The following is a 24,062-nucleotide window of genomic DNA, read 5'->3' on the forward strand; positions in this document are numbered from 1 at the left end:
AAAGTCTTAAACAAAGGAACCTGTGACTGGGCTGTCCTCACAACCTAACAAAGTATTTAATCACAGAGCTCAGCTAATTAATGTAAAATGGTTTGAGCTTACTAGCTGCATTTACATGGACACTAATATCCACTAATAATCAGAATAAATGCTCAAGAATATAAATAACTCATGTAAGCACCTCAATCGAAAGAGACTGATCCGATCCACCCTGATCTATCTTAAACATTGATCCACAATAAAGGCCATAATGATTGTGCTTAGTTTGACATCAGTTATGAAACAGACTGACAGATCCATCTATCAATGAAGGCTCTCTTTAATGAAATAGCTAATGTAAGGGTTTGCTCAGCCTTTACTTTTCAGTACCACTACAGACCTGCTCATGACATTGCTGCTACATATCATTGAGGTATTACTTACCATCTTTGGCTGTCAAGGAAAATGAAATAAGAACTTAATTTTTAGGATTTTTGGATGTTCATGGTTTTACATGATGGCAGTCACCCATACTTTAGTGACCATCAATCAATGTCCCTACAAACCCACATTGCCCTGAGAAGGTCTTTGTGTTGGTGCACTACTGGAGTGCAGGGGTCTGAATATTACTTTAATTTCACTTTTAGAGTTTTATTTCTATAAGATTGTATTTGATTTAATCTAATACAATCCTCTTGTTGCCCCTACGTGTCTAAATTTATTTTGAAAAATAATTCTTCATTTTGAATGCACTTGTGATTTCCTTTAACTTACTTGTGTTGGCAGATGTTACAGCTGGCTTGCTTCTTCTTCCATTCCTAAGTTGTGCAGAAACCTGCAGAGAGTAACACACCCCTGGACTCAGGTTGCTGAGAGTCAGGTCGTTTGTGTCAGTTGTTTTCTCTTGCAAAATTTCTCCCTCATGGCAACACGTTACAATGTAACTCTCCACATCACCAGCAGGGGGATCCCATCGCAGAGAGAGTGACTCACTGCTGACCTGATAGACTGCAATCTGCACAGGAGGGCTGGGCTCTGTGGGAATAATGTAATAGTTTCGCTATAACTGATAATTCATGTTCTGTCAGAGTTTGCCTGCACTTTGAGGTGCAGTTTGACTGCCAAGCACAAGAGGTGTGGTAAAAGACAATGACACATATGATCACTTCATGCACTTTGAAGAACATTTTACCACCTCTTTATTCTGAAATTAACCTTCATAACATAAATTCAGAGCTAACCTCTTAGTAAGAAGTACATGTGCATATGTTGAGTACAAAGACCATTCAGACAACACTTTGTAGTTTTAGCTCTGTTTGATTTTTCTTGTATTCATTTGTTTTTCAGATTTACCTGTGAAGACAGACAGCGAGGTTGCTTTGCTTCGATTTCCATTGTCTCCAATCCTTGTGATGCTGAAAGTATACTCAGTCCCAGGAATCAGTCCCTCAACCTCCACAGTGCTGGAGACGTCTCTGATCAAACTGTCTCTCTGTGTGTCGCAGGAGTAGTCTAATTCCAGTGTATACTTAACAGAGTCATCAGTGAGTGGTATACCAAAGGAAACAGTCTCCTGACCAACACTGAGAATTGTTATTTCTGGTGGAGGGACATCTGTCAAAAGAGAAGTGCATCTCAATATATCTATATGTAAAAAATAAACATTATAATAAGAGATAAGAAATAGAATTAACTCAGATTACACTGCACTATTCTAATGATGAGGATGAGCGGCTGAGATAGGGGTGTGACTCCTAACAGGGCCGGTCTGGGCTCTAACAAAAGTCTTAAACAAAGGAACCTGTGACTGGGCTGTCCTCACAACCTAACAAAGTATTTAATCACAGAGCTCAGCTAATTAATGTAAAATGGTTTGAGCTTACTAGCTGCATTTACATGGACACTAATATCCACTAATAATCAGAATAAATGCTCAAGAATATAAATAACTCATGTAAGCACCTCAATCGAAAGAGACTGATCCGATCCACCCTGATCTATCTTAAACATTGATCCACAATAAAGGCCATAATGATTGTGCTTAGTTTGACATCAGTTATGAAACAGACTGACAGATCCATCTATCAATGAAGGCTCTCTTTAATGAAATAGCTAATGTAAGGGTTTGCTCAGCCTTTACTTTTCAGTACCACTACAGACCTGCTCATGACATTGCTGCTACATATCATTGAGGTATTACTTACCATCTTTGGCTGTCAAGGAAAATGAAATAAGAACTTAATTTTTAGGATTTTTGGATGTTCATGGTTTTACATGATGGCAGTCACCCATACTTTAGTGACCATCAATCAATGTCTCTACAAACCCACATCGCCCTGAGAAGGTCTTTGTGTTGGTGCACTACTGGAGTGCAGGGGTCTGAATATTACTTTAATTTCACTTTTAGAGTTTTATTTCTATAAGATTGTATTTGATTTAATCTAATACAATCCTCTTGTTGCCCCTACGTGTCTAAATTTATTTTGAAAAATAATTCTTCATTTTGAATGCACTTGTGATTTCCTTTAACTTACTTGTGTTGGCAGATGTTACAGCTGGCTTGCTTCTTCTTCCATTCCTAAGTTGTGCAGAAACCTGCAGAGAGTAACACACCCCTGGACTCAGGTTGCTGAGAGTCAGGTCGTTTGTGTCAGTTGTCATCTCTTGCACAATTTCTCCCTCATGGCAACACGTTACAATGTAACTCTCCACATCACCAGCAGGGGGATCCCATCGCAGAGAGAGTGACTCACTGCTGACCTGATAGACTGCAATCTGCACAGGAGGGCTGGGCTCTGTGGGAATAATGTCATAGTTTCGCTATAACTGATAATTCATGTTCTGTCAGAGTTTGCCTGCACTTTGAGGTGCAGTTTGACTGCCAAGCAAAAGAGGTGTGGTAAAAGACAATGACACATATGATCACTTCATGCACTTTGAAGAACATTTTACCACCTCTTTATTCTGAAATTAACCTTCATAACATAAATTCAGAGCTAACCTCTTAGTAAGAAGTACATGTGCATATGTTGAGTACAAAGACCATTCAGACAACACTTTGTAGTTTTAGCTCTGTTTGATTTTTCTTGTATTCATTTGTTTTTCAGATTTACCTGTGAAGACAGACAGCGAGGTTGCTTTGCTTCGATTTCCATTGTCTCCAATCCTTGTGATGCTGAAAGTATACTCAGTCCCAGGAATCAGTCCCTCAACCTCCACAGTGCTGGAGACGTCTCTGATCAAACTGCCTCTCTGTGTGTCGCAGGAGTAGTCTAATTCCAGTGTATACTTAACAGAGTCATCAGTGAGTGGTATACCAAAGGAAACAGTCTCCTGACCAACACTGAGAACTGTTATTTCTGGTGGAGGGACATCTGTCAAAAGAGAAGTGCATCTCAATATATCTATATGTAAAAAATAAACATTATAATAAGAGATAAGAAATAGAATTAACTCAGATTACACTGCACTATTCTAATGATGAGGATGAGCGGCTGAGATAGGGGTGTGACTCCTAACAGGGCCGGTCTGGGCTCTAACAAAAGTCTTAAACAAAGGAACCTGTGACTGGGCTGTCCTCACAACCTAACAAAGTATTTAATCACAGAGCTCAGCTAATTAATGTAAAATGGTTTGAGCTTACTAGCTGCATTTACATGGACACTAATATCCACTAATAATCAGAATAAATGCTCAAGAATATAAATAACTCATGTAAGCACCTCAATCGAAAGAGACTGATCCGATCCACCCTGATCTATCTTAAACATTGATCCACAATAAAGGCCATAATGATTGTGCTTAGTTTGACATCAGTTATGAAACAGACTGACAGATCCATCTATCAATGAAGGCTCTCTTTAATGAAATAGCTAATGTAAGGGTTTGCTCAGCCTTTACTTTTCAGTACCACTACAGACCTGCTCATGACATTGCTGCTACATATCATTGAGGTATTACTTACCATCTTTGGCTGTCAAGGAAAATGAAATAAGAACTTAATTTTTAGGATTTTTGGATGTTCATGGTTTTACATGATGGCAGTCACCCATACTTTAGTGACCATCAATCAATGTCCCTACAAACCCACATTGCCCTGAGAAGGTCTTTGTGTTGGTGCACTACTGGAGTGCAGGGGTCTGAATATTACTTTAATTTCACTTTTAGAGTTTTATTTCTATAAGATTGTATTTGATTTAATCTAATACAATCCTCTTGTTGCCCCTACGTGTCTAAATTTATTTTGAAAAATAATTCTTCATTTTGAATGCACTTGTGATTTCCTTTAACTTACTTGTGTTGGCAGATGTTACAGCTGGCTTGCTTCTTCTTCCATTCCTAAGTTGTGCAGAAACCTGCAGAGAGTAACACACCCCTGGACTCAGGTTGCTGAGAGTCAGGTCGTTTGTGTCAGTTGTTTTCTCTTGCAAAATTTCTCCCTCATGGCAACACGTTACAATGTAACTCTCCACATCACCAGCAGGGGGATCCCATCGCAGAGAGAGTGACTCACTGCTGACCTGATAGACTGCAATCTGCACAGGAGGGCTGGGCTCTGTGGGAATAATGTAATAGTTTCGCTATAACTGATAATTCATGTTCTGTCAGAGTTTGCCTGCACTTTGAGGTGCAGTTTGACTGCCAAGCACAAGAGGTGTGGTAAAAGACAATGACACATATGATCACTTCATGCACTTTGAAGAACATTTTACCACCTCTTTATTCTGAAATTAACCTTCATAACATAAATTCAGAGCTAACCTCTTAGTAAGAAGTACATGTGCATATGTTGAGTACAAAGACCATTCAGACAACACTTTGTAGTTTTAGCTCTGTTTGATTTTTCTTGTATTCATTTGTTTTTCAGATTTACCTGTGAAGACAGACAGCGAGGTTGCTTTGCTTCGATTTCCATTGTCTCCAATCCTTGTGATGCTGAAAGTATACTCAGTCCCAGGAATCAGTCCCTCAACCTCCACAGTGCTGGAGACGTCTCTGATCAAACTGTCTCTCTGTGTGTCGCAGGAGTAGTCTAATTCCAGTGTATACTTAACAGAGTCATCAGTGAGTGGTATACCAAAGGAAACAGTCTCCTGACCAACACTGAGAATTGTTATTTCTGGTGGAGGGACATCTGTCAAAAGAGAAGTGCATCTCAATATATCTATATGTAAAAAATAAACATTATAATAAGAGATAAGAAATAGAATTAACTCAGATTACACTGCACTATTCTAATGATGAGGATGAGCGGCTGAGATAGGGGTGTGACTCCTAACAGGGCCGGTCTGGGCTCTAACAAAAGTCTTAAACAAAGGAACCTGTGACTGGGCTGTCCTCACAACCTAACAAAGTATTTAATCACAGAGCTCAGCTAATTAATGTAAAATGGTTTGAGCTTACTAGCTGCATTTACATGGACACTAATATCCACTAATAATCAGAATAAATGCTCAAGAATATAAATAACTCATGTAAGCACCTCAATCGAAAGAGACTGATCCGATCCACCCTGATCTATCTTAAACATTGATCCACAATAAAGGCCATAATGATTGTGCTTAGTTTGACATCAGTTATGAAACAGACTGACAGATCCATCTATCAATGAAGGCTCTCTTTAATGAAATAGCTAATGTAAGGGTTTGCTCAGCCTTTACTTTTCAGTACCACTACAGACCTGCTCATGACATTGCTGCTACATATCATTGAGGTATTACTTACCATCTTTGGCTGTCAAGGAAAATGAAATAAGAACTTAATTTTTAGGATTTTTGGATGTTCATGGTTTTACATGATGGCAGTCACCCATACTTTAGTGACCATCAATCAATGTCCCTACAAACCCACATTGCCCTGAGAAGGTCTTTGTGTTGGTGCACTACTGGAGTGCAGGGGTCTGAATATTACTTTAATTTCACTTTTAGAGTTTTATTTCTATAAGATTGTATTTGATTTAATCTAATACAATCCTCTTGTTGCCCCTACGTGTCTAAATTTATTTTGAAAAATAATTCTTCATTTTGAATGCACTTGTGATTTCCTTTAACTTACTTGTGTTGGCAGATGTTACAGCTGGCTTGCTTCTTCTTCCATTCCTAAGTTGTGCAGAAACCTGCAGAGAGTAACACACCCCTGGACTCAGGTTGCTGAGAGTCAGGTCGTTTGTGTCAGTTGTCATCTCTTGCAAAATTTCTCCCTCATGGCAACACGTTACAATGTAACTCTCCACATCACCAGCAGGGGGATCCCATCGCAGAGAGAGTGACTCACTGCTGACCTGATAGACTGCAATCTGCACAGGAGGGCTGGGCTCTGTGGGAATAATGTAATAGTTTCACTATAACTGATAATTCATGTTCTGTCAGTGTTTGCCTGCACTTTGAGGTGCAGTTTGACTGCCAAGCACAAGAGGTGTGGTAAAAGACAATGACACATATAATCACTTCATGCACTTTGAAGAACATTTTACCACCTCTTTATTCTGAAATTAACCTTCATAACATAAATTCAGAGCTTACCTCTTAGTAAGAAGTACATGTGCATATGTTGAGTACAAAGACCATTCAGACAACACTTTGTAGTTTTAGCTCTGTTTGATTTTTCTTGTATTCATTTGTTTTTCAGATTTACCTGTGAAGACAGACAGCGAGGTTCCTGTGCTACGATTTCCATTGTCTGCAATCCTTGTGATGCTGAAAGTATACTCAGTCCCAGGAATCAGTCCCTCAACCTCCACAGTGCTGGAGTCGTCTCTGATCAAACTGCCTCTCTGTGTGTCGCAGGAGTAGTCTAATTCCAGTGTATACTTAACAGAGTCATCGGTGAGTGATATACCAAAGGAAACAGTCTCCTGACCAACACTGAGAACTGTTATTTCTGGTGGAGGGACATCTGTCAAAAGAGAAGTGCATCTCAATATATCTCCAGATTATAGCATGTCTTAATAAGCATTAAATTGGATCAGTCATTTGCTGAACTTGGAACTTGAACTTGTCACACAGTATTATAACTGATATTGTTATACAGTTAAGTAGGGGTAGAACAAATCACGGATATGAATTGGAAATCTTCTGTTTACATCTCTGGCAGTTTCTTTGGTAATGAGAATGCAGGAGAGGACAAGAACCTTTGTTCATGTCAGACTCAGCTCTGTGGCTGTTTCCTGGAAGCAGTATGTACCAGTGTAGACCTGGTACATTTTGAACTCCCAAAAATATCAGTAGAAAAAAAAATTGCTTGTTAACTTTTTTGCCATCACTACATGGAAGTAATTGTGTCATAAATAAGATGTACAATCAATCAATCAATCAAACTGTATTTGTAGAGCGCTTTTCATACATGGTAATGTAGCCCCCCCCCACACACACACACACGCGCACACACACACACACACACATACACAGCCACACCAAGCTACTTAAAACCCAACAGGACAAAATAAAAAGTGAGTAATAATAAATAACTAAATAATGATAAATGAAACAGGGCACTAACAACAGGTATTGTGGAACCGAGGAAACGCTATCATCGATGTATTTCACTGAGGAGACACTAGAGGCAGTAAAATAAATAAAATAAAGATAAAATAATAAAACTCTAAAACTAACTAAGAATGATAAAATACTAAAAGAGGTTTAAAAGTCTATAACTGTTTATAAGCAAAGAAATAAAAAATAATCATAAATAAAGTAAAACAAGATAAAACAAGATTTTTAAAATAAATAAATGAATAAAACGTGAATAGATAAATCAAATAAAACAAGGTTTAAACAGGATAAAAAACCAATAAATACATAAATAAAATTCAGCTAAAAGCCAGCCTAAAAAGGAAGGTCTCAAGGTTGCTCTTAAAAGTATCAACATTCTCCAGTGCCCTCAGGTCCTCTGGGAGGCTCTTCCACAAACGTGGACCACGGTATTGAAAGGCGGCCACCCCGTGAGTTTTTGTTCTCACTTTTGGAATGGTTAAAAGGTTGTTACCAGAGGACCTGAGGGTTCTGGAGGGTTCATACGATAAAAGCAAATCTGATAAATAAGTTGGGCCAAGGCCATTAAGAGCTTTAAAAACTAATAAAAGGATCTTAAAATCAATCCTGAAGCAGACAGGTAGCCAGTGCAGAGACTTTAAAATGGGTGTGATGTGTGCTCTCTTTCTGGTCTTAGTCAACACCCGTGCTGCAGAGTTTTGGAGTAGTTGTAATTGAGCCAAGTTCTTTTTTGGGAGACCAGAAAGTAGAGCGTTGCAATAATCAATGCGGCTGGTGATAAAAACATGCATTAATGTCTCTGTACTGGCTTTGGAAAGGAATGGTCTCACTCTGGCAATGTTTTTTAGATGATAAAAAGCTGTCTTAGTTATGTTTCTGATGTGTGGGTTAAAACTGAGGTCTGAATCAAAAATAACTCCAAGGTTTTTTACTTGGTTAGTTGGTTGTAATGCCAGGGCGTTCAATTTTGTATTAATCATCTGTCTTTGAGCTTCAGAACCAATAAATAAGACCTCGGTTTTGTCCTGGTTGAGCTGAAGAAAATGATTTGCCATCCATGACTTGATATCTAAAATACAGTTAAAAAGGGCATCAATTGGCCCTGGGTCATCAGGAGACACGGCGATATACAGCTGTGTGTCATCAGCATAACTGTGGAAGTTTATGCCGTGCTTCCTGATGACATTCCCAAGTGGCAGCATGTATAGGTTAAAAAGTGTTGGACCTAAAATTGAGCCTTGGGGGACACCACAGGTAATTTTGTGGCTCTTTGATGAGTATCCCTCCATACTCACAAAAAATGTTCTGTCAGTGAGATAAGATTTAAACCAGTTAAAAACAGTACCAGAGATTCCAACCTGGTTGTGCAGTCTGTCTAAAAGAATTGAATGGTCTACTGTATCAAAGGCTGCACTTAAATCAAGAAGTACTAAAATAGATGGTTTTAATACAACCAAGTCATGCCATCATCCATTCCAAAATGAGTTAAACATTTTTCTTGCACAAACCCTAATTTGTGTGATAGTGGATGGCTTCACAGTCATTTCCAACCTGTGACTGCTCCTGTTTGTAGTCCACACCTTTAAAAAAAACACCAGTGTCCCTGTCCCTAAAAAGACTAGATCCCTCTGCCTGAGCAGCTACTGTCCATTATCACTAAATCCACCATCATGAATCACTTTGAGCCCTGAACTCTTGATTCCCCTTGATAACCTCCATCTTAACATCAGCAAAACAGAGAGGTTGATTGTGGACTACAGAAAATGACGGGGAGTTGTACATGCTCCCGTCACCTTCAATGGGAGACGGTAGAGAGAGTCAGCAGCTTCAGGTTCCTTTGGTTTCACAATAGTGAGGATCTGACCTGGACCAATCACATCAACACTAACACAAAGACAGCAAGACAATGGCTCTTCTTCCTCCGCAGACTGAGGAGGTTCAAAATGGAATCCAACATACTGTCCAACTTCTATAGGGGCACCACTAACATTATCCTGACTGGCTGCTTCATCACCTGGTTTTGCAGTTGCACCACTTTCAACAGTAAGGCTCTACAGAGGTTGGTGAAATCTGCACAGCACCTCACCAGCCACCATCCATGGAGGACCTCTACACCCAGTGGTTTACGAAGAAAGCCAACTGGATTTATTTTTAAAGTGCAGCTTTTGCACACCTTAAGGTCAACAGGTGCATAGGAGAAGACCGAGGGCCGACAAAATCAGGAAAAAGACTTGCGCACACTGTCCACTTCACTTGCAATTGAGTTTATTAACAACGTTTCGGTTCTTAGACCTTCATCAGGTTGTCTTACAAGACAACGGGGGAGGCTGTCTTAAGTAGGGTTGTGGACTCGCGTGGCCCATTCAGGCTACACCGCAGAAAGACGTGCCTCAATATGCCATCAAACACACCTGGACTAACAAATCTACGCCACTGAATGACAAAAGTTTTTTTTTTAAAAACATCCTAACAGGTAAAGTTCATATATCAATCAATGCACGTATGTACACAATACAAATAATATAACAGTATAAATATAATACAAAAGTAGGTTACAGCTTCAAAGAAAATGTACTGTAGGAACTGCCTAGAAAAAAAGATAATCTCTTGTAAGATAACCTGATGAAGGTCTAAGTACCAAAATGTTGTTAATAAACTTAATTGAAAGTGAAGTGGACAGTGTGCGGGAGTCTTTTTCCTGAATTTATTTAAAAAAAATAATTCTTCATTTTGAATGCACTTGTGATTTCCTTTAACTTACTTGTGTTGGCAGATGTTACAGTTGGCTTGCTTCTTCTTCCATTCCTAAGTTGTGCAGAAACCTGCAGAGAGTAACACACCCCTGGACTCAGGTTGCTGAGAGTCAGGTCGTTTGTGTCAGTTGTCATCTCTTGCACAATTTCTCCCTCATGGCAACACGTTACAATGTAACTCTCCACATCACCAGCAGGGGGCTCCCATCGCAGAGAGAGTGACTCACTGCTGACCTGATAGACTGCAATCTGCACAGGAGGGCTGGGCTCTGTGGGAATAATGTCATAGTTTCACTTATAACTGAAAATTCATGTTCTGTCAGAGTTTGCCTGCACTTTGAGGTGCAGTTTGACTGCCAAGCAAAAGAGGTGTGGTAAAAGACAATGACACATATAATCACTTCATGCACTTTGAAGAACATTTTACCACCTCTTTATTCTGAAATTAACCTTCATAACATAAATTCAGAGCTAACCTCTTAGTAAGAAGTACATGTGCATATGTTGAGTACAAAGACCATTCAGACAACACTTTGTAGTTTTAGCTCTGTTTGATTTTTCTTGTATTCATTTGTTTTTCAGATTTACCTGTGAAGACAGACAGCGAGGTTGCTGTGCTACGATTTCCATTGTCTGCAATCCTTGTGATGCTGAAAGTATACTCAGTCCCAGGAATCAGTCCCTCAACCTCCACAGTGCTGGAGTCGTCTCTGATCAAACTGTCTCTCTGTGTGTCGCAGGAGTAGTCTAATTCCACTGTATACTTAACAGAGTCATCAGTGAGTGGTATACCAAAGGAAACAGTCTCCTGACCAACACTGAGAACTGTTATTTCTGGTGGAGGGACATCTGTCAAAAGAGAAGTGCATCTCAATATATCTCCACATTATAGCATGTCTTAATAAGCATTAACTTGGATCAGCCATTTGCTGAACTTGGAACTTGAACTTGTCACACAGTATTATAACTGATATTGTTATACAGTTAAGTAGGGGTAGAACAAATCACGGATATGAATTGGAAATCTTCTGTTTACATCTCTGGCAGTTTCTTTGGTAATGAGAATGCAGGAGAGGACGAGAACCTTTGTTAATGTCAGACTCAGCTTGCCAAGCTGTGGCTGTTTCCTGGAAGCAGTATGTACCAGTGTAGACCTGGTACATTTTGAACTCCCAAAAATATCAGTAGAAAAAAATTGCTTGTTAACTTTTTTGCCATCACTACATGGAAGTAATTGTGTCATAAATAAGATTACAAGTCATGCCATCATCCATTCCAAAGTGAGTTAAACATTTTTCTTGCACAAACCCTAATTTGTGTGATAGTGGATGGCTTCAGTCATTTCCAACCTGTGACTGCTCCTGTTTGTAGTCCACACCTTTAAAAAAAAAACACCAGTGTCCCTGTCCCTAAAAAGACTAGATCCCTCTGCCTGAGCAGCTACTGTCCATTATCACTAAATCCACCATCATGAATCACTCTGAGCCCTGAACTCTTGATGCCCCTGATAACCTCCATCTTAACATCAGCAAAACAGAGAGGTTGATTGTGGACTACAGAAAATGACGGGGAGTTGTACATGCTCCCGTCACCTTCGATGGGAGATGGTAAAGAGAGTCAGCAGCTTCAGGTTCCTTTGGTTTCACATTAGTGAGGATCTGACCTGGACCAATCACATCAACACTAACACAAAGACAGCAAGACAATGGCTCTTCTCCCTCCGCAGACTGAGGAGGTTCAAAATGGAATCCATCATACTGTCCAACTTCTATAGGGGCACCACTAACATTATCCTGACTGGCTGCTTCATCACCTGGTTTTGCAGTTGCACCACTTTCAACAGTAAGGCTCTACAGAGGTTGGTGAAATCTGCACAGCACCTCACCAGCCACCATCCATGGAGGACCTCTACACCCAGTGGTTTACGAAGAAAGCCAACTGGATTTATTTTTAAAGTGCAGCTTTTGCACACCTTAAGGTCAACAGGTGCGTAGGAGAAGACCGAGGGCCGACAAAATCAGGAAAAAGACTTGCGCACACTGTCCACTTCACTTGCAATTAAGTCTAATAACAACGTTTCGGTTCTTAGACCTTCATCAGGTTGTCTTACAAGACAATGGGGGAGGCTGTCTTAAGTAGGGTTGTGGATTCGCGTGGCCCAATCAGGCCTCACCGCAGAAAGACGTGCCTCAATATGCCATCAAACACACCTGGACTAACAAATCTACGCCACTGAATGACAAAAGTTTTTTTTTTAAAAAAAAACATCCTAACAGGTAAAGTTCATATATCAATCAATGCACGTATGTACACAATACAAATAATATAACAGTATAAATATAATACAAAAGTAGGTTACAGCTTCAAAGAAAATGTACTGTAGAAACTGCCTAGAAAAAAAGATAATCTCTTAACCCGATGAAGGTCTATTAATAAACTAAATTGAAAGTGAAGTGGACAGTGTGCGCGAGTCTTTTTCCTGAATTTATTTTGAAAAATAATTCTTCATTTTTAATGCACTTGTGATTTCCTTTAACTTACTTGTGTGAGCAGATGTTACAGCTGGCTTGCTTCTTCTTCCATTCCTAAGTTGTGCAGAAACCTGCAGAGAGTAACACACCCCTGGACTCAGGTTGCTGAGAGTCAGGTTGTTTGTGTCAGTTGTCATCTCTTGCACAATTTCTCCCTCATGGCAACACGTTACAATGTAACTCTCCACATCACCAGCAGGGGGATCCCATCGCAGAGAGAGTGACTCACTGCTGAGCTGATAGACTGCAATCTGCACAGGACGGCTGGGCTCTGTGGGAATAATGCCATAGTTTCACTATAACTGATAATTCATGTTCTGTCAGAGTTTGCCTGCACTTTGAGGTGCAGTTTGACTGCCAAGCACAAGAGGTGTGGTAAAAGACAATGACACATATGATCACTTCATGCACTTTGAAGAACATTTTACCACCTCTTTATTCTGAAATTAACCTTCATAACATAAATTCAGAGCTAACCTCTTAGTAAGAAGTACATGTGCATATGTTGAGTACAAAGACCATTCAGACAACACTTTGTAGTTTTAGCTCTGTTTGATTTTTCTTGTATTCATTTGTTTTTCAGATTTACCTGTGAAGACAGACAGCGAGGTTCCTGTGCTACGATTTCCATTGTCTGCAATCCTTGTGATGCTGAAAGTATACTCAGTCCCAGGAATCAGTCCCTCAACCTCCACGGTGCTGGAGACGTCTCTGATCAAACTGTCTCTCTGTGTGTCGCAGGAGTAGTCTAATTCCAGTGTATACTTAACAGAGTCATCAGTGAGTGGTATACCAAAGGAAACAGTCTCCTGACCAACACTGAGAACTGTTATTTCTGGTGGAGGGACATCTGTCAAAAGAGAAGTGCATCTCAATATATCTCCACATTATAGCATGTCTTAATAAGCATTAACTTGGATCAGCCATTTGCTGAACTTGGAACTTGAACTTGTCACACAGTATTATAACTGATATTGTGATACAGTTAAGTAGGGGTAGAACAAATCACGGATATGAATTGGAAATCTTCTGTTTACATCTCTGGCAGTTTCTTTGGTAATGAGAATGCAAGAGAGGACGAGAACCTTTGTTAATGTCAGACTCAGCTTGCCAACCTGTGGCTGTTTCCTGGAAGCAGTATGTACCAGTGTAGACCTGGTACATTTTGAACTCCCAAAAATATCAGTAGAAAAAAATTGCTTGTTAACTTTTTTGCCATCACTACATGGAAGTAATTGTGTCATAAATAAGATTACAAGTCATGCCATCATCCATTCCAAAGTGAGTTAAACATTTTTCTTGCACAAACCCTAATTTGTGTGATAGTGGATGGCTTCACAGTCATTTCCAACCTGTGACTGCTCCTGTTTGTAGTCCACACCTTTAAAAAAAAAACACCAGTGTCCCTGTCCCTAAAAAGACTAGATCCCTCTGCCTGAGCAGCTACTGTCCATTATCACTAAATCCACCATCATGAATCACTCTGAGCCCTGAACTCTTGATTCCCCTTGATAACCTCCATCTTAACATCAGCTAAACAGAGAGGTTGATTGTGGACTACAGAAAATGACGGGGAGTTGTACATGCTCTCGTCACCTTCAATGGGAGATGGTAAAGAGAGTCAGCAGCTTCAGGTTCCTTTGGTTTCACATTAGTGAGGATCTGACCTGGACCAAACACATCAACACTAACACAAAGACAGCAAGACAATGGCTCTTCTCCCTCTGCAGACTGAGGAGGTTCAAAATGGAATCCAACATACTGTCCAACTTCTATAGGGGCACCACTAACATTATCCTGACTGGCTGCTTCATCACCTGGTTTTGCAGTTGCACCACTTTCAACAGTAAGGCTCTACAGAGGTTGGTGAAATCTGCACAGCACCTCACCAGCCACCATCCATGGAGGACCTCTACACCCAGTGGTTTACGAAGAAAGCCAACTGGATTTATTTTTAAAGTGCAGCTTTTGCACACCTTAAGGTCAACAGGTGCTTAGGAGAAGACCGAGGGCCGACAAAATCAGGAAAAAGACTTGCGCACACTGTCCACTTCACTTGCAATTAAGTCTAATAACAACGTTTCGGTTCTTAGACCTTCATCAGGTTGTCTTACAAGACAATGGGGGAGGCTGTCTTAAGTAGGGTTGTGGATTCGCGTGGCCCAATCAGGCCTCACCGCAGAAAGACGTGCCTCAATATGCCATCAAACACACCTGGACTAACAAATCTACGCTACTGAATGACAAAAGTTTTTTTTTTTTTTTAAAAACATCCTAACAGGTAAAGTTCATATATCAATCAATGCACGTATGTACACAATACAAATAATATAACAGTATAAATATAATACAAAAGTAGGTTAGAGCTTCAAAGAAAATGTATTGTAGAAACTGCCTAGAAAAAAAGATAATCTCTTAACCCGATGAAGGTCTATTAATAAACTGAATTGAAAGTGAAGTGGACAGTGTGCGCGAGTCTTTTTCCTGAATTTATTTTGAAAAATAATTCTTCATTTTTAATGCACTTGTGATTTCCTTTAACTTACTTGTGTGAGCAGATGTTACAGCTGGCTTGCTTCTTCTTCCATTCCTAAGTTGTGCAGAAACCTGCAGAGAGTAACACACCCCTGGACTCAGGTTGCTGAGAGTCAGGTTGTTTGTGTCAGTTGTCATCTCTTGCACAATTTCTCCCTCATGGTAACACGTTACAATGTAACTCTCCACATCACCAGCAGGGGGCTCCCATCGCAGAGAGAGTGACTCACTGCTGACCTGATAGACTGCAATCTGCACAGGAGGGCTGGGCTCTGTGGGAATAATGTAATAGTTTCGCTATAACTGATAATTCATGTTCTGTCAGTGTTTGCCTGCACTTTGAGGTGCAGTTTGACTGCCAAGCACAAGAGGTGTGGTAAAAGACAATGACACATATGATCACTTCATGCACTTTGAAGAACATTTTACCACCTCTTTATTCTGAAATTAACCTTCATAACATAAATTCAGAGCTAACCTCTTAGTAAGAAGTACATTTGCATATGTTGAGTACAAAGACCATTCAGACAACACTTTGTAGTTTTAGCTCTGTTTGATTTTTCTTGTATTCATTTGTTTTTCAGATTTACCTGTGAAGACAGACAGCGAGGTTGCTTTGCTTCGATTTCCATTGTCTGCAATCCTTGTGATGCTGAAAGTATACTCAGTCCCAGGAATCAGTCCCTCAACCTCCACAGTGCTGGAGTCGTCTCTGATCAAACTGTCTCTCTGTGTGTCGCAGGAGTAATCTAATTCCACTGTATACTTAACAGAGTCATCGGTGAGTGGTATACCAAAGGAAACAGTCTCCTGACCAACACTGAGAACTGTTATTTCTGGTGGAGGGACATCTGTCAAAAGAGAAGAGAAATGAATCTCAGTATATCTCCACACTACAGCATGTACTTAGTCATTAAATTGGATCAGTTATTGACACACTTACAGTCAGACTGTGGTGTTGGTGAAGCGTCTGTTCCTTCCTCACAGCATGGCTCAGAGAAGGAATCAGGTGCACCATGGAAGTCCTTATTAAATGAGAAATAATGGCAGTGTAATATAGACAATATAGGCATCATAACCCATTCACAATAGCTGAAAATTATAATAATATATTTTATTATATTATTATATTATATTTTATAACTGTTTACCTCCTCTTCAGAGCTCTCCATTGTGGGGACACTCAGGCACCTCACACGTGGTCCAGATTATTCAAACTTGCTCTCCCTGAAAGTAACAAGAAACAACCCTTTACACAAAAATCACACAGTTAACTGCACTCTGCAGCCTGCCAGACTACAATTTTGACCAAAACAAAAAGAATTACTGTAATCAACCCACTATGGGAGATTCAAGGGCATATAAAATGTGCTGAGTCATATTTCTGTTTTAGTGTATGGAAAGCCTACATTTGAAAAGTACATTACAGATGTAATAAATTATAACCTACCTTTGTAGGAGAGATTCGTCCATTGTAAGAATCCTGGAGTTTCTTCTTCTTCTTCTTCGTCTTCTTCTTCTTCTTCTTCTTCTTCTTCTTCTTCTTCTTCTTCTTCTTCTTCTTCTTCTTCTTCTTCTACGCAGTATACATTAAAGGTATTTGTCCTGACGATAAAGCTCTGCCCTGCAATACAAGAGCCTGTTGCAGGCGTCTCCTTTTATTCTGCAAAGTTACTTTCTGTTTTGTTTTCCAAGAAATCCATCATGTGATTTCCAATAAAGCTAAACTGGCCATGCTACCACCCCTTTGCTAAAAGGAGGGTCATGAAACAGCCCATGGGGAGCGCATGTTTTAGTGGTTTGCAATTTTTTGAAACAATATGAAGGTCTATTTACCAGCTCTTTAATAGGAGATGTTTCTCATAGATGTATTGTGTGAAAATATTGAGATAGGGGGAAGATTTTCAGTCATGCCTTCCTCATCCCAATAGTTTTGTGCATTTTGTCCCCTTTGCCTGACCTGGCAGGATTCCAAGGAGTGTTGGTACTGTTATATATACCAAGACTGATGTACCAAAGCTGAGAATTTAGAGAAATTAAAGACAATACACTAATAAAGTGCTGTACACAGGACATTAAGTCATAGAAAATTAGCTGATGGGTAAAAGGTCATTTCATCGTCATTATACAACACAGTAGTGGTGTGCCAGACTGCATGATTTGGTATCGATCCGATACCAAGTAAATACAGGGCCAGTATCGCCGATGCTGATACCAATACTTTTTAAATAATAAAGGTGGATGCATCATCAAATTGCTAAATCTGAATGAATTTTCATGACTTTTAAGTGTTTTTGTGATTTTTCCTTTGGATTATTAATTAGTTAAAACCCAGGACAGAATTTGGGTAAAGTTTATAGGTAAATAGAAAATACTTCATTATCATAACAAAAGTTTTTGTTCAGAAACAATAGAACAGTAACAAAACAATTTTTCCCCATACATTGTCATGTCTGGATTTGTTTCTTGAATAAACAAAGTGCACAAAATTATCACTCGAGAACAAATTAAAACAAATTATTTTATAGTGTTCAGAAACTACAACACAATAATTAAATAATATTGCTCCGTTCATTGTACTTCTTTTCTGGATTTTTTTCTTAAATAAACAAAGTGTACACAATTATCACTCCACAACAAATGTTATAACACATTTAAAACAAATTATTTTCTTTTTTGTTTTCTTTCGCGTGATTTTTCATTTGCCTGTATAAATTTGTTGTGTTACCACTGTATCTTACAGCCTGTTTACAAATTATACAGCCTGCCGTTGTTTCATTTTCGGCCTGAAAACACAGCCACACGGCTCCTCTTCCTCTCTGACATTCTTCTGCTCCGCGGGGCTGGACCTTTAGTGTGGGGTCGCTTCCGGTGCAGCCTCCAGTGTCCGGCCAGCTCTAGTGTCCGGCCAGCTCCAGTCTCAGGACCGGAAAAAATAACTTTTTTAGCTCGGGTATTTTCGGCTTTTTATTACCGTCGTGACATCAGTAAGTGACTGATTTTATTTATCCAAAAAAGTTCTGAATGCACGGGTCTTGCATATGCTTGCCGTTTTAATAGGCATACATCATTATCAGTATGTGTAAATCTAAAGCACGCAAATTACTGAATGTTACAAATGTGGATGGGCTGTTTGTTGTTTTAAAGTTAGTTACGTCAACGGTGTCTAGCGTTAGCTCCTAAAGTTTTATGGTAGCATTGGCTTTTTTTCTGCGGATAACGTAAGCTAACTGTTTATATATAAGTGTGTGTTCAGCTTTGTTCAACTTTTTTAGTTAAGAGTTTAGCACAGGCATAGGTCTTAAGATGTTGTTGATGTCCACTGGGCGAGGCTGCACAGCAATATGCCAGACTTTGGGTTGAGGAGGAGTGCGGACATGGATGACCAGGAAAGGGAAGGCATCTTGGAGGCGTTCAAATTTCTGCTCTCCAAAACTGAAGACATGTGGACATTTTGTGAGGAGATGAGTGATAAACAAGGCTACTTGACATACTGCCAATGTCAAATTGATGATTGATGGCCTTGTAGGGCACTACTGTTGTTGCTGTGCTGAATAAAGGGCAACTGATTGTTTGATCATTTTGTCAGTTAATGTGTGGTTTTTTAATCAAGCACCAAATAATTTACGTTGATTACAACATGAAGAAAACAGGTAAGTTAGTTTTAACTATTCTTGCCCTTCACGTATGCTGACATTGTTATATATTTAAGCATAGTAAAAAATGTGATTGGCCTATATGTCTCCTAAAGACCTTCAAGTGTATTATGTATAAGAGTTAGGTGAAACCATATACAAAAATAGCACACAATAAAATAATGTATTTAACATGATAAATATTGTACATAAAATATAAAAAGCAGAGGCTAATTATGTTTATATGTTGATATGGTTTTAAGTAACTACTCCTGCCCTCCACATGTGCGCTGAGATTGCTTGCATAGTTAAAATATACAGCCTCATCTCTTCAAAAGATCTTCAGCTTTACAGTACAAGCAGACACATAAGCTTCTTGTGTCATGAAATACATTTTCCATATTAAATTCAGATGTTTGTACTAAACTACTGTTACACTCTTCAAAGGTCAATTATGTGTGTATGGGCTGCCGATTGTAAAGTTGCGCATGCTAAAATAAACAGCAACTTTTCCACACATTTAGCAAAAAAACACATTTAAAAAACATGTTAATTTTAAAATGTTACTTTTGACCAGATTTACAGCAATATTTGTGAACTTTGTGATATTTACTTCTCTTGTAAAAATATAATGTCAATGTTAAATCTAAATGTTAAATTTAAATCTAAATGTTAAATATTAAATCTAAATGTTAAATTTAAATCTAAATGTTAAATCTAAATCTAAATGTTAAATTTAAATCTAAATGTTAAATATTAAATCTAAATGTTAAATTTAAATCTAAATGTTAAATCTAAATCTAAATGTTAAATTTAAATCTAAATGTTAAATATTAAATCTAAATGTTAAATTTAAATCTAAATGTTAAATATTAAATCTAAATGTTAAATTTAAATCTAAATGTTAAATCTAAATCTAAATGTTAAATCTAAATCTAAATGTTAAATCTAAATATAAATGTTAAATATAAATATAAATGTTATATGTCAAAAGCAATATTAAAAAATTCACATACGTTTTTTTAATGGGGTTTGGTGCTAAATGTGTGGAAAAGTTGCTGTTTATTTTAGCATGCGCAACTTTACAATCGGCGCCTGATAAAGTCAGGAAGAGAGGCTTTAGGCTCCAACTGTCCAATCAACAAGCTGAATGTTTTTCTATGAACTGACGTCGCTAAGCTACATGGACGAAGTGTATGCCCTATTGACAGAATTAATGTTAATGCAGTAATGTTGATGTTTTTATTTTGAAGTTGCCTGCATGCACTTCCCGGCCTGAGACTGGAGGCTGCACCGGAAGCGACCCCACACTGGAGGTCTGCAGCCAGACTCTCTTGGCTTGAATGACATTAAGACCAGTAAGGTCTGTGACAGCAGCTTGTAATCAGCATCTGAACTGCAGAAGCTCGTTAACTCCACTGATTTGAACAAGACAAATATAATGAATGAAATGGACAGACTCCCCCTTGTTGTGTTTCCATCTATCCTTTCTTGATCCAAGAATAATATTTTGTATTTAAAGAGCAAATTATATAGTGAAGGGACAAAACACACAAACAAACAGGAAAGAAAACATGTACAAACATCCTTAAAACATCGCGGATCACAGGTATATCCATGGACACCACGGAAAATATGTGTTTGGGCGGTCCAGGTCATAAAACTAAACATTGTGATTAGTATCAGATGGACTGTTGGTGGCTGAAATAATACATCTCATTAATGAGGAAACCATTACATTACCTGCACTATAAGAAACTCCATGAACAGAGCTGTGCGCAATTACGCACGCGACACGCGGAGTTCTGTGGTATAATTTTAAAAAAGTAAAGATAATGGCAATTTTGGCATCAATTCATGTGACGTCTCTACAGCTGTTAAAGCCGACGGACAGCTGATCCAGCTGTGATCAGCTGCAGCCGTCATCAGAAACGGGCGTCGCTTCACGTGACGCTGCAGAGGAAAGGTGGTTTCATTTCTCTTAAAACAGATTCCCTCGGATTCTCCTCTCGTGGTTTCCTCGCGTATCTCCACGGATCCTCGGTAGGACTACGACACGAGGAAAAGATGCAAGTGAAGGAAACGTGGAAACTATTTAGGTGAGATGGGATCCACCCAAAGAGAAGTCAGCAGTTATAATCTCGTTTCCAAAGCATATGAAATACTGTACATGCCTGTTAATATGAGCACACTTTTTGTCATTCAAATGTTTATTGATTTTCTTTTAATTAAATATTCTACACACAGACCTGTGACTTAAACAGCAAAAAAAACAAGAACAGAAAGACGGTCTATAATGACAATGTAAACATTTCACAGATGCACCCACATATACTTTGTCACGAGCCCTTAATAAATAGAAAGAAGTTGTCCCGGACTTCAGAAAATGTCCCTTTTGTAGAATTGATTGGAGCCAATAAGTATTCAGGAGAGGCAGCTTCTGTCATTAGTCTAATTCATTCAGTGAATTCTGCGGTTTTTGTATTTTTCCAGTTACTTAAAACAACTCTTGTCATTAAAGCTCAGTTTGGTTTGTTGGTAAGTTACTGCAGAACTTACAAACAAACCAAACTGAGCTTTAATGACACCTGGTGGCAGAGATGTTTTATCCCCAAGAAGACATAACTGAGGGGAGTGTGGCAATGGCTGTTCTACCCATTTACCCAGTTTCACCAGGTCCAATCTCCAAAAGGGAATAACCACAGGGCATTCCCACATAGCAGGTGCCCACTGTATCCTTACATTTCCACTATTTCTATCATGTAGTAGTGTGTTAATTTACTTCTAATATCTCTCATGGCCCAGCCAGTACTGGATATTATATCCTGTCATGTCCCCTCTCCAATATCGTGTCTTAAGTCCATTTTCGCACTCATCACTTTGTGTATTAATAATGGTTTTGTAGAACAATGAAGCACTGTGCATTATGTCAAAGAGCTTCTGTATCATATTTGGTTCTTTAAACCCTGTTAAGTTGGAACAGGCTCCTTAGCTGTAGGTATTTCCAGAATTCTCCCTTCACTTCCAAGTCATACTGGTCAACTAGCTCCTGATATGTCTTAAATGTGTCATCTCTATACAAATCATTAATCACACATATAGCGCTCCCCTGCCAACTATTCCAATTAAATGAATGTTTCCCTATCCGTACTTGAGTGTTATTCCATATAGAAGAATAAACTTGTCTATATTGAGATTTTCCATCCTTTTATGCACCTGGGACCATACCCACTGGATGTGCTTTAATAAGGGGTTTATTTCTCCATCTATTTGTCTCACCTGTGAAAGGACTTCAGAGGGTTTCAAAGGGGCTGTAATAGATTTCTCTATTTGTATCCAATCCAAGTAAGAATCATATTGTGCCCAATGTTTTCAATTCCCAATTAGATTATATTATTGAAATATCTTGTTGGGTATATTAAGTGATAACATTGTTGATATGTAATTAAATTAAGGGACTATCGCCATCTTAATGGTATTTATTTTGCCCCACAGGGTAAGATTTATCATTTTCCACCTGTCCTGATTGGTGCATGTAGGTTGCATGTTAATTTCAACTATATTCCCTAAATCTGCACTCAATTTCATCCCCAAGTACTTCACTCCCTCTGGAATCTACTGGAATTGGAAAGCAGAAACAACTGATGAAAAACATGTTCTAGAGACAGGAATGGCCTCCGACATGTGACAATTAATTTTGTACCCAGAAATTTCTGAAAATGACTCAATCCTGTTTAAAACTAGAGGTTTAGATTTACCAGGGTCTGATATCAGTAATAAAATATAATCTGTGTACAAAAATAATGTGTTCACAACCCACAGCCCAAGTTTTTCTGATGATGGATTAGTTTCCGATTTATAAAGTCTGGTATAAAAATCATGAAATACATCATTAATTTCCCTAACACTGGTCACTACTTCCCCATTTTTATTTTTTATAGCTGGTATTTTATTTTGCCTGCCTTTTCTCCGCTTTCGTAAAAGTTACCTTTCAACCTGAACATTGCATATTCTACTTTTTTGCTGCATATGTCATTTAATTAGAATTTCAGTTCACACACTTGCTTCAGAGGACAGTCAGTGATTGTCTGCTAATACCTTTTCTGCTTCTTTAAGTAGTTTTTTTGTTGGGTTTCCTTTTTCTTTTTACTTGAGTAAGCTATGATTACATAGGACTTTGAAGTGCCCAGTTTCCCTGGTGAACCTATGTTTGCCTCAAAGAAACATTTGAGATCTTCCCCTAATGAATTGGTAAATGTTTGATGCTGAAATAAAGACACATTTAGCCTCCACCTGCGTTTCTTCACCACATCTGTCCCAATTTTCATGCCCAACTGCACAGCAGCAGGATCTGTTACCACAACAGGCCCAACTGTACAGTCCACCACCCCTTCTGTAAGGTCATTTAATAACAGAAAGTAGTCTATTCATGAATGTGATTTATGATTGTGTGAATAAAAGGTATATTCTTTTCTCTGGGATTTATAAGTCCAGATATCAACCAGGCCCAGATCCTTCATCAGCAAATGTATGGCCTTTCTATATTTTGGCACATTACTAGTGGGCCAAGTTTTATCTAGAATCTCATCTTGTACCTGATTAAAATCCCCTGCGATGATTAAATGTCCATCCAATATATCCCCCAGCATTTTGTTTATCTTACAGAAAATGTATGGCTCTTCTTTAATTCTTTAATTAATCTTAATTCCATTTAATGTCCATTTACCACACATATTATTCTGCCTTCATTATCTTTATGTTGCTTCATCATTACAAAGTTTAGTTTTTTGTGTACAAGTATCGCCTCCCCACGCTTTTTGCTAGTCTCTCTTAAATTTAATTAACTCTGAGTCAACCTGATGGGTCTCCTGTATAAAGATTGTTGAGATTTAAGTTAAGTCAAGCATTTTTTCTGTGTTACTGGGTTCTGCAATCCATTTATGTTATAACTGATGAACCTTATAAAGTTAGCCATACTACTCTTGTATAAGCATTCAGGGTGCTGTCCGACTGCCAAACCAATCAAGAACCAAAACTGCGCAGAACACTCTGCACAAACCATAACACTGATTTCACATAAAAAATAACAATAGACATAGGTAGAAAAAGAAAAAACATCTGCCCTGAAGATAAACAAAC

This window comes from Pagrus major, chromosome 10, assembly GCF_040436345.1.
Source record: "Pagrus major chromosome 10, Pma_NU_1.0".
NCBI lineage: Eukaryota > Metazoa > Chordata > Actinopteri > Spariformes > Sparidae > Pagrus > Pagrus major.